Genomic DNA, 12,120 nt, shown 5'->3' with positions numbered 1-12,120 from the left:
TTACCAAACATATTTTATTTAAATCACCTATTCGACATCGCCTTTGTGACTCACGTTATATATCCCAAGCCCCTATAGCTCAGTAGCTTCAAAAACTCAGCTAATCGTGGCTTCTCACTATAGTAAAGTAAGAAATTTGTTTGTGATATAATGTTTAGGACTTTTACTGGGGCGCTATGAAAGGCAATCTTTTCGTCAACAGAATTTTTCGCGCCCTTGATAGAGTGATAAAGAGTGGTTAATCTGGCGTGCACCATTTGTCCACCAACCTGTTTCAGGCATTTATTTTCAAAACTACGAACAGCCCCTTTCTGGCAGCTGTGCTTAATAGGTGACTAAGGGCTCGCCTGTCTTTTCTGGACATGCTCGCGAGTGCTGATTCATTCGGTTTTCCCACTCTTCGCTTTTACTTACCTGTACGGCCTCTCCACAAGGCAGATGACAAATGTTGCGATCGGGCATTACTTCCTCTACCCATACATATACAGCCTTACCTAGACTTTCTTGATACTGGTGTATTAAAGCAAAGTCAGCGGATGTACAGTGGAGCCCACTTTAATGGCCGCAGATATAACGAACGCTAGCTCATTGCGAGCGGGTGTGGTGCTACTATGAAAATATGCATGAGGGCAACGGAAATTCGTCGCACATACAGCGAGCAACTCTGGCCACACCACTCGGTTATAGCGAACGAGGTGGCGTGGTGAACTACCCTGAGGTTGTAGAGGTCGTCCTTCCGCTAAGCACGCAAATGAAATAGCGCCCCTCAACCTTCACGACGCCGCCCCGGAAAGAACATGTCAACCCAGAAATGGAATTAAAAGGCGGCACTGCTGTGCGCAGCGCTAACCGTTAAGTCCGGCGTCCGGTAGCACTGTAAACGCTAAAAACGGCACGGTTCGAATAGTAAGTACTATTGAAATAGTAAGTAACCGCCGGCCAAACCCGCGTCGATGGCCAACGAGGGCAATCATTGCCTACGTGTTCGCCGGCTCGGCAAAGCATCCCGAATGGAAGAAGCGCGGTGCGCGTGAGAAAGGGGCATCGTCAAAAGCGAAGCTACTGACCATGGTCGCGGATCAACTCACAACAGCGATTAGATAATTCTGAAATCCTTGCTGGACATGCTAGTCGCGTGGTATGCATATGCATAGCATGTGCGGGCGGAGGCAGGGAGTTATGGTGGCACGCCTTATGCCGAGATCGCTGAAATCGACGCGGTCAAGCAAGGCATGAGGAGGGTCAGAGAGGTTCCAAATATTCCATGCAACAACCATAAAAAAGCCTACAAGATAGCCGAATAGCTTAAAGCATCTGTAAACAAAGTTTTCTGTTGCGCCGCCATTAGTACGAATCCCGCTCGGAGTCAGAGGTTAGACTATGCATACTCTTTTAGTTATTCATTTTACTGCGTTAGCAGTATAGCCTGCTTTCCCAAAAATAACTTCGCTGCATGCGTGCAGCCTCCATCCTTGATTCACACTCCGGTGGGCGTACATCAGAGCATTCACTGGTAAAAATGCACCTTCAAAAACTCAACCATCTCTCCACCCCTCATCACCCACCTGTACCCGATATAGCCGAGGCAGATTGTTGCGAAGGCTCAACGTATTCAGTCGCCCAAGCGTTCTACGCAAAAAATGCCAAAAAAGCATGAGCCTGTCGTGTCAGACACTATGAACGGCAATTATGACTGCGAGAAGTAGATATAAGTCGCCAGACAGAGAATTCACGATCGAGCAGTGCGAGAACAGCGGATGGAGCCGCGCGCTGGCGACTGGCAGCAAGTCTTTCTTAGAAGCAGAACGATTTCAGCGAATCGGCATAACGAAATCACTTCATCGTAGTTACATTTCATCGCAGCAGCATCTTTCTGGGCGGAATAACTATCGCATGCCAGCGAGCGCATGTATTTCCGCATTGTCCTTTTGTGTAATCGGTATTTATTTTTTTTTCTTCTTAGTACATCTCCACCGTTGCCAAGAACCCGCCTTTCGTTGCTTATTTCTGTCGTGTGCAAACAAGAATATGCGAATTCTAAAGGAAAAAGAAGCTGCACCAATTTATACATCCTTCTTTTGGTAATACTAGTAGTAATATCTCGGGTTTGACGTGTCGAGTAGACATTGGGGCTACATGACAGACGGTGTAGTGGAGGGCTCCAGATTAACGGAGACCAGCTGGGGATTTTCGACGTCACGCTGGTTTTTATATTTTTGGAATCAGCAGCCGAGCTCCACAGCCATTGAGCCATTTTTTTTCCTTTATTGCCCTTCAGACCCATCGTGAGGGGTTCTATTTAGAACTTGTTGTCTCAGACAATGAGCGCCCACAAAAGTAAATGTTGCACTACCCACTGCGGTTTCTCAGTGGTTAGGGCGCTCGGTGTACCCGGGCTCGAACTCTCCTCCGCCGACCACGTTTTGTTGGAGGCGAAACGCAAAAGGCACCGTGGGCTGCGCGATGTCAGTGCACGTTAAAGGGCAACTGCGCCACTTTTTGAGAATTTCGCGATACTCAAGGATTCAAATCTATATAGGCTGTAGGTAACGCATGCTAAGTTTTTTGCACTACCATTTTAAAAAGTGACGTAATCGACGATTAAATTTTGCACTTCTCCTCAAAGCAACAGTGGAGTGCGGCGAAGTTCAATGTGATGTCACGGAAGGTATGATTTCAAATTACTGCTGCCGTCAGCCACGCCCTGCCGTGCCTCGTTGGACGCTGCCAAACAACGTTCGGTGGCGTTGGTTTTTTTCTTTCAAAGGCGTTTATGCGTTGGAAATGTACGGATACTTTCGACGACGTCATTATGCCCCCCCCCCCCCCCCCTTAGCGTTGTGTGCTGCGGAGAAGCTTGAAGGCCGACGCAATTTTAATTGATGATTACGACACCATTTCAAGTGCTAGGCCAAAAGGACTTCGCATACTTTACATGGAAGTTTCACAAATTGACCCTTTTAATCTCGTCCCTTTCTAAAACCTATGCAGTTGCCCTTTAAGGATTCGCAGCTGGTAGAAATTATTCCGGAGCTCACCCCTACTGCGCCTGTTTCTCTTTTTTCTTTCATCCCTACCTTCCTCCCTCTTACGACGCGGTTCAGGTGTCCATCAAGAAGTGAGACAGACTGCGCCATTTCCTTTTCTCAAAAACCACCATAACAACATTGTTGGGTCCTCGCGCTAATATTTCGTCTATTTGTGGGAAATGACGCAAAGAAAAGGAAGGCATTCTCAATCGGTACTAAAATGCCTATAGACACCCAGTTTAATTGCGTGTTTTCTCCTTTCAAATGACGCCATAGATATTAGAATGCATGGATCACCGTGTGGTATTCGGCTACTGCCGCTAAATAATTTAGAACAGAATTTATTCTTCCATGCTGTTTCGGTTTCATCAACCGAATGATGGCTGTTACGTGAGTTCAACATTAGGTCACGTGAGGCACGGGAAAACTAATACAAACGCTGATGCGTTGTTTTCACTCACTGTACCACTTAAATCAGCCGGCTTCAAGACCTATCATTACAACGAACGACGTATCAGCAGTTATATTGCCGTGTTATAGCCCCTCACGTGACCAAATTTCCACTACACGTCACACCCATCGTTATGTTGGTGAAACCGAAACAGGGTCAAGAAGAAATTAAAATATAAATTGTTTATTATGTGTTGGTGAACACCACGCGGTGCTCTATGTACCCCAATGCTTAACGCATTGTTTGAAAGAAGAAAGCACGCAAGCAAAAGTTTGGTGGCTATAGTACTTTATTGATTGGTTTATGGTTTATGGGGTTTAACGTCCCAAAGCGACTAAGGCTTTGAGAGACGCCTCAGTGGAGGGCTCCGGAAATTTCGACCACCTGGGGTTCTTTAACGAGCACTGACATCGCACAGTACACGGGCCTCTAGAATTTCTCCTCCAAAGAAATTCAACCGCCGCGGCCGGGATCGAACCCGCGTCTTTCGGGTCAGCAGCCGAGCACCATAACCACTGAGCCACCGCGGCGGCAGTAGTACTTTATTGAGTTAGAGCAGTCCTAACAATTTGATTAAAGATTTACGCAAATATGTAAAAGGGGAGGAATACTAACTAAAAATTTCACATAAACCTGACGTACAGTACGGTCCATTGTTAAAGGGAACATGCGATCGCGTGTGCTCTGCGCTTCAGGAAGCCCTGCCGCCTGGATGCGGCGAGAATAGGCGGCATCAGGCGCATGCGCGGAGTCACCAGCCGTCATGCTTACTGCGCATGCGTCTTGTGCCGACAATTCCCACAAGTTCTCGGCGGCAGCGCTACGCGAAGCGCGGAGGACACGCAATCGCATGTTCCCTTCAACAGTGGACCGTACTCTACAAGTGTTTAGAATTGGCGGTAGTACATTACAGAAGGGTCAATTAGGCTTCTTCCCAGGCACCACATCTCCTGTAAGTTTGCTGTCGCATATACTGGGTACAACTTTCTCACTTCCCAGCGCAGACAGCCACGGGTGGGTAAATCTATGCCATAGATCATCTCATTTTGTCGGAAAACAAGACGTATGCCGGAATGCAAAAAAACTACGGCTGAACCGTGTCCCGAACCGGTTCGGAACGGTTCCTTTGAATCGTTCCGGTTCGGGTTCAGTTCCAAGATGGCGAAAAAATTATGGGTTCGGTTCGGTTCCGGTTCCGGGCGAAAATTCGGGTTCGGTTCCGGTTTCGGGTTCGGGTTCAGTTCCGGTTCGACACCCTGCTTTAAAATGTTACAGCGAATGAGGCAGTGAAAACTGCTTTTAAAGCGAAAGCTTTACTACTAGCACTTTCAAGTCTTTGCCGTGCGACGGCGGTGCACATGAAATGACCTTTCGCATGACCTCTGTGTGACGTCACGCCGAAGAGCTGGGCGACCATCTCGCGCCGTCTGCGAGTAGTGGCGGTGCCACCTCCGGCGGCCTTAGATTAGATTGTATTAGATTTGATTAGATTAGATTACATTACATCACATTGGATTGGATTGGATTGGATCGGATCGGATCGGATTGTTAAACCCGCGGTACTTTAGTGGAGCGGGCGAGGTTACTTTCAACCTCAAATCTACTTTCTGTATAACCGATGCATCACCACAAGTCTAACCACAAGCTACACTACCAGCTGAACCACGGCGTAGGTACGGATATTGCTTTCGCAATTACCGGGCTTCACCAAGCTTTTGTAGGTTTAGTAATGAGGGAAACATCAGGGCCCGAGAAGTTACGTAATACTGACGATGACGAGTTACGAGGTTGAAACACGATAGTGATAAGGAACGTCGTGATGATAAGAAGTGGGGAAGGATAACAAGTATTTGTAGGCACACGTTTTAAGTGCTAGTTGATAGTGCGACGTAACCCCAGTTTATACCGACCGCGTGAGAATTGTTCGCACTTGGCTTCAGCGATCACGTGTCCATCAAAGTGCTTCAGGCGCACGTAGACGACGAGGATTTACGAGGGAAAAGTGCATGATAAAATTGAGATAGGTCGCCCTTGCCTCGATAACAGCTGCGCCGGCGAGTAGAATGCATTCACACGTTTGACGGGCCCACCCAAAACTCTGCATGCACGACCTTGAGTATGTACGTGGCCGTGTAGCAGATCGCAGCAGCCGCCGACAAAACTATCCTGGAAAGTTACCTCTTGAAACCGCCAAGACACACCAACGAGAGCGCTCTCCGAGGTACGGGGATCTGCGAAATCACGTGAGGTGGCAAGCAAATCACCTCAGACTACGAATGTCAACTCAGGCTTTCCCTTTTCCCCCTTCTCAGTCTTCCGTTCCTTTCCCTTCGGTAGAGGGTAGCAATTGTGTACCTCCTGCTGGTTAAAGAGAAAGCCTCTCCTACCTCTCCTCTTTCTCTATATGAAATCACCATAGCGCTACTGCACTATTCAAGCGTCAATTCAACGTAGTTTTAGTTTCTCGCCTTTCCTTCGACTCTAATTAGGGAGTTTTAGTAAGGCGTGTGTCGTCACCGTTGAGCGCATGCGCACTGGCGAAGGGCGGCCGCGGTAAACGGTGACGGTGGACGGAATGGTCTATGCTAAAACTGTGGTTTCACGAGTACCTTGCACTGCTCCCCGAGCTTCCTCGTTCAGATGAATTTAGTTCAGCAGGACGGTGATCACCATGGAGAACTATCAACCCTTTCTGGTTTTGCCTGTCTGATCTGCGACATATTCTTACAAACGCGGCGTGCTTCAGCGGTAGCTGCAAGGTTATACCGCCTCATTCGTCAGTAACTTCAGAGCAGAGCTGTATGTAACGCGGTACAGGTAATTCCTTGATTAAATTACGTTTTCTACGAATTATTTAATGCGTCTCTTTGCTTATTGCACCGGGTAACGTTGTGGGTATACGAGTATTTTTTCAACAGTCATTCGCTAGTAATCTGTCAGCTTCTATTAGAAAGACAAGTAGCAACCAACGGTTTGATTTCGAGAGCCTCAACTTGGTGGCAAACACAGCAGTGCCAGCGAAGAGTATCCCTTTGAGAGAGAGAGTGAAAGGAATTTTGATGAGAGAAATGAGTATCCCCTCGCGACAGAGACAATGGTGGGGCTGTGGAAAAGCCGGACATGCAAGCCAGAGCGGGCCGCCTTTTACTAGCTTCGTGCTTCTCGATTCGTATTTCTTCACCACGGCGCAACAGAATGCCATGTTTAGTGAGCTTGAACGTTGTCCGCTCAGACCGCGAACGACAACGAAACACGACGCTCTGCGCAACTACGAGGTGGTGCTTAAAGTCTTCGTGCTTCACAAATACGCCATTACCTCCAGCGCGCACACACCGAGAGAGTCTTCACTGTTGCTGCTGATGTTTTCGGCAGGAAACGCGGAAAAAAAAATACCGACGAAAACTTGGAAAAACAATTGCTGGAGAAATTACCAGCGCATGAATTGCAGCATCCAACAACTCAAGGAAGCTGCAGCGGCTCATTCTAGGCCGTGTTTAGTTATTTGTTTATTTGCTCATTTATTTTATCTCTTTATTTGGAATGTGCCGCCGCGGTGGCTGAGTGGTTATGGCGGTCGGCTGCTGACCCGAAAGACGCGGGTCCTATCCCAGCCGCGGCGGTCGAATTTCGATGGAGGCGAAATTCTAGAGGCCCGTGTTCTGTGCGATGTCAGTGCGCGTTAAAGAACCCCAGGCGGTCTAAATTTCCGGAGCCCTTCACTACGGCGTGCCTCATAGCCTGAGTCGCTTTGGGACGTTAAACCCATAAACCTATCTGGAATGCTTTACAGGCCCGTTGGGCATTCTGTAAGGGGGCGTCAAATTTCGAACAGTGCATTTCTAATAGAATGAAAAAAAAATGCAATACACAGTAAAAATAGTTCAACGCATCACTACATCAAAGAGTGGAGCAAGCGACGGGGAAATAAAAACAATAAAATACGCAATGCAGCCTAAAACCGAACAAAAAATTAAACGCATGTGGCTTGTGTTGTTATAAGCTAACAGAGTTGGAAGGAAAATAAGGCACGAGTAGTCGATTACTCTTTTTGTAATCGTTCAGTCACCGTTAGGGAGCTGTCACTGACCCCTGAAATCAGTTACATTTCAGGTGAAGTAGTTTTAATCGTTTAATTCTTTTCCGCAACGTGTACAAGGCTGCACCATAGTAAGGCGTGGTGAAGCGCCCAGCTAATGCTGACATTTCGACCAAATTTAATTGTAAGGAGGCGTACTTATTCTATGTAGTAATGCATCTAAGCCCGTCTGCATGATTTCTTTTTTCTCATACACTGAGTGTACACCCAACCCCTGGGTACTGACAATTTAGGTCCTGACAATGTAGTAAATAAATCAGTTCTTTTTAATGTAGAACTGAGCACGAGGAACATGGGCGGACTATGTACACCCATGTTAACCCAATTTTCTATTACCTTTGTATACAAATGAGAACAGAGTGGGCGTCGCGTACCCGACACAGCATAAGGCAAGGGCGGCCCTGGCAATTTCCGGATTTATCTCAAAAACTTAAATCATGAAAAAGAAACCTTCAATGATACTCGGCAGTTATAGCGCATGACAGAACAAGGCCGGAGAACAAGAAATGACACACACAACATCCTTGTCTTGTCAGGGGCTGTAACTCCGGAATATGAACCAACAAGTGGAGGTGTCTACGCTACTTCAGTGATACTTTTGCAGTTGCACTGACCGCCGATTTATTCATCAATAATAGATGCGTATTTACCAAAAGAAAAGGTAGTAATATAAAAGAAAAGGTAGCAAGAACTTATGCGAGCAACGCCTGCTTGATTTCAATACTATAGTAGGATACAACTTAAAAAAACAGCAGTTGCTAACACTGGGCTGCGGTCCGCGGCGTCCTGTATTACTCCGCTGGCTGACCGCAACAGTAAACGAAGTCAGCTTTTTAATGCTTGATTATATCAAAGAGTCTATGTATCAAAATTCTAGAGCTCATAATTTTTTTCTTATGATAAGCTTCTTGTTTAGGTCACAAGAAATGTTTAAGCAGCGGACTACTTTTTTGTCGTGGAGGAATTCTGTGCGCGGAGGCTGAATGTGGGCGGAGCTTCACTGCAGACTTAAGCTGTATGCGACTTGTAGCAAGATAGCCGGTTTCGCCAGCAAGCGTTTCTTTTCGGTCTCCCCAATCGCCACATTTCGTGCCTACACATTGATGGGGAGAGAACTTCCCATCAATAGCGACCACACACCTCGAGGAGAGAGACAGAGAGACCAAATGTTCTCTATTTTTTTTTTAGCGAGCGGCGATTTCGAGGAATATTCGGCAGTGATGGCAGCAGCAGCGGGTGGATGCAAGACAGCGCTCCACGTAAGTGGCGCCACATCGCGGCGAGTAAACGAACCGAGATGCGGAAACTAACAGAGATAGAGGAGACGTTGGAGCGCGGTATGAGTCGAGCCGCTCGACATAGATGGGATTTTTTACTGGCCACCTGATGAGCGCAGGAACTTTCAGTTATGCAATACTACGATGCCTTCGGCATCTAACTCCAGAAAATTGGCGTATTCTATACTACGCGGCAAATATTTCTGCCAGTAGAGCGGAAGCTACAGAGCCACAGCATGCCCTCTACGCAGCGGAGTATACTACAGCCCCAACTGCAGTTATTAGTTTCCTCTGAAGACAGGGCATATTGCCGATATTCATTATTTAGGGCATGTTTCTGGCAAAACTGCCAAGGTTCAACGTTGAACGTAGAGGAAAACAAAAAATTAGCGGATCACTTAACCTCCGTCTTAAGGGTTTCATCCGATAGAGGGCTGTGGCGTCTCTAATTCCACACGTACTCATTATGATAGAGTCGTAAGATAAAGCTTTACTTGAAAGACCACACAGCACACCTCTAAACTCCAGCTTGTTCCCAAGCCGTGAGGACGTGCCTGCATGTAGGTTGTGTATGGCCAGTCGCACAGCAACTGAGATTTTCAATTTTGCCGTCAATCTGTTAGTCAGTCAATATTAATTACTCTTTCAACGTGTCCATACAGGGCACGTTCTCAATAGGGCCCAATTCCCGATTCACATGGATACCAATCCCACCTTGCCAGTATAAGCATATAGGTCAGTGCTCGACACCTTCAAAGTCACTAACGCCGACGCCGTAGCAGTAAACCGAGTCCACTACAAAGCTAAGTTGTAAGATGACGTAGCTTCATACTACAGAACCCCTTCTCAGCCTTTCCGCCTTGCCCTAAGGTCAAGAAGTGTACACGTATACCCATTTTTTGAGCAAGCAACCCGGGTCGACGCAGCCAAGCCTCCCTGGGTCTCCGAACTAGAAACGGCATATTCCCAACGTGCGCGTTCTCATTGCAATGACAGCACGCCTGTACCTCACTCTGCGCTCTTTGGTCGTACCAGCTGGGAAGGCTTCGAAACGCGGCTATTCGTTGCGGTCACTTCGCAGAAGTTACACCTACAGTTCCTCACAAGTGAACGCTTCGGATTTCGCTCGACTATTGCTGGAACGATTTTTCACGGACAACTTGAAACTTAGTGGAGTTTTGGATAAACTGAATTTTTTTTTGTTATCATTAATAAACATTTGAAAAAGCGTCTTCAAACCTCCTGGAAAACAGCTTTCACCCCGCTCCTTTGCCGAATCTCCAAGCAGAAAAACGAGATGGCGCTACTAGTGCAATCACCGAACTAACGGCTGGTTTTGTTTCGTCGTCGCCGCAGACGATGCGAATATCCGACTTTTTCTGGTCTAATCAAGGAATTAGTACAAACAGATGTGCTATAAAACTACTCTGCCGACAAAATGCCACTTCTGTGCAGAGTTTGAGCTCGAACAATGCGTTCGTTTAGCCGGGAGAAGCATTGTATTGAGCGCGTTTATTTCCGCAACACTCTGTATAACGCTAAAAAAAAGATGGCGGCTACGCCTCTATAACTCCGGCAAACTTTCCTGTTACAGATTCCTCTTGAAGGAGTTTTTTTTTTTCAGAACCAAATTTACTCGTTGTTCTGCACCATACGATATAGTAAGCCAAACAGCGAGGGGATAGCGGATTAGAAAATTTGCTTGGACTATCACTCGACCGCGAAAAAACAAGAAAAAAAGATACAGGTATGCAGGAGGGCAGAGGGGTAGAGGTCGATAGAGTCAGAACCAAACAATTTGCCAACTACATCCCAGACGCAGCCTTTATCGGCGAAACATTTCAGATCAGCAAACGCGTCGAACGCGATAAAAAGCTCACCAAGAATCCAGCAGCTGGACGACCGGCCAGTGTTTCTTAAATTTAATGTCCCGCACCCTTTAGAGCTCTACCAAAGCACAGGCGCGGATATTTACAGCTGTGGAGCCTTACTGCTCTCTTTGCATCGGAAAAGAACTGGCAGGCAGCGGCTTGGCCGCTGCGGACTATGTATACAGGGCGAGGACAATCCAGAAAATATATTTCCCTTTCAGCCACGACTGAACCCTCCGGTCCATGCAACGGTTGCGAGCTACAGCCTTACAGTTACGACGCCTTCTATTGCTCCAGCGCAAAGTTCAGTGCAGGTAGAATGCCAGCCAGCCGATTAAGCTAAAGAGAGCACAGAGGAGAGTAGGCGTTCTATAGTTCCCGAAGTTTATCGCGTTCACCCAGAAGTCTATTTTCATCCAAAAACACTTCGACGAGACCTTTCTGACAGCATGCGCCGGCATATGCAGATTTCTCACATTATGCTGGGCGATATAGGTGCTATAAAGAGCTTTTTGTTTTTGTAAGCACGAAGATGCGAGCTTTGCCTCCTTGGTTTCAATGCCGGGCAGATCGAGGCTTCACACCCTACCTCTCTCCCAATCATTAGTCGTCATGCCCGCTTCGCGCGTGCTCTTAGTGAGAGGAAGAGGGCCTAAGAATCAGCAACACGCGACGGGAAATGGCCCCGCAAATTTGCGTCTCCGTTTTCCACCGCGAAGCGGCTCTCCATTCAGAAGCGTTCGCCTGTGATGGCAGACGCTTGCGCTATGACGCAAGTCAGCGCTCCACGTAAGTGGCGCCTCTCCGTGGTGAGCAGACGAGCCGAAGTGTCCAACGGGGTCAACGGGGTCTCATGGCGAAGTGAGAGATGCGGCCGGGATTGAGATAGACGAGGTAGCGCGGTATGTACCTGGTCGACCTCGATATAGGATTCCATTTGGCAGGCAGATGCAAGCGCTTTCGGTAATGACGTAGTGCTACCACGATGTCGACATCTACCCCGCGGAAACTGACATATAATCCAGCAATTGATGTAAAACCTTCGGGAACCACCGAATGGTGAGGGGGATTTTGAATGGAATCCAAGCTATAGTCAGGAACAATGTGCCCACTTTTCGTTTTGAGCTTTGTAAAGAGGCGTAAAAAGGGTGCCACGAATAATGAAGGCTTGACGTTGGTTGGTGGCGCAAATGCAAACAAGACCAAAGAGAATTTCACCAGTGCGTGCTTTGGAAAAAGCTTTTGAAGAACAGAGCGCGCAGCCCCCAGATTTCTTAGGGCAACAACAGCTGGAGAGAAAACCGAGGAATAGACAGTGGAAGTAAAACATCGCAATGTTCTTCCTCATTACTCGGCGTAGGCGCAGCTGTATTTTACTGCGTATTATCCAAACAAG

At 47.4% G+C, this 12,120-nt stretch overlaps 1 protein-coding gene across 7 annotated transcripts in view; it reads right to left on the bottom strand.

Moving 5' to 3' along the window:
- sick (sickie) overlaps positions 1-12,120 on the bottom strand; it is a 973,111-nt gene that overhangs the window by 393,803 nt on the left and 567,188 nt on the right. The gene's annotated exons all lie outside the window — the stretch shown is intronic.

Source organism: Amblyomma mixtum, chromosome 4, assembly GCF_055824585.1.
Source record: "Amblyomma mixtum isolate Tamu chromosome 4, ASM5582458v1, whole genome shotgun sequence".
Classification (NCBI taxonomy): Eukaryota; Metazoa; Arthropoda; class Arachnida; order Ixodida; family Ixodidae; genus Amblyomma; species Amblyomma mixtum.
The sequence above is the reverse complement of the archived record's forward strand: the minus strand, read 5'-3'. Positions and strand labels throughout refer to the sequence as shown.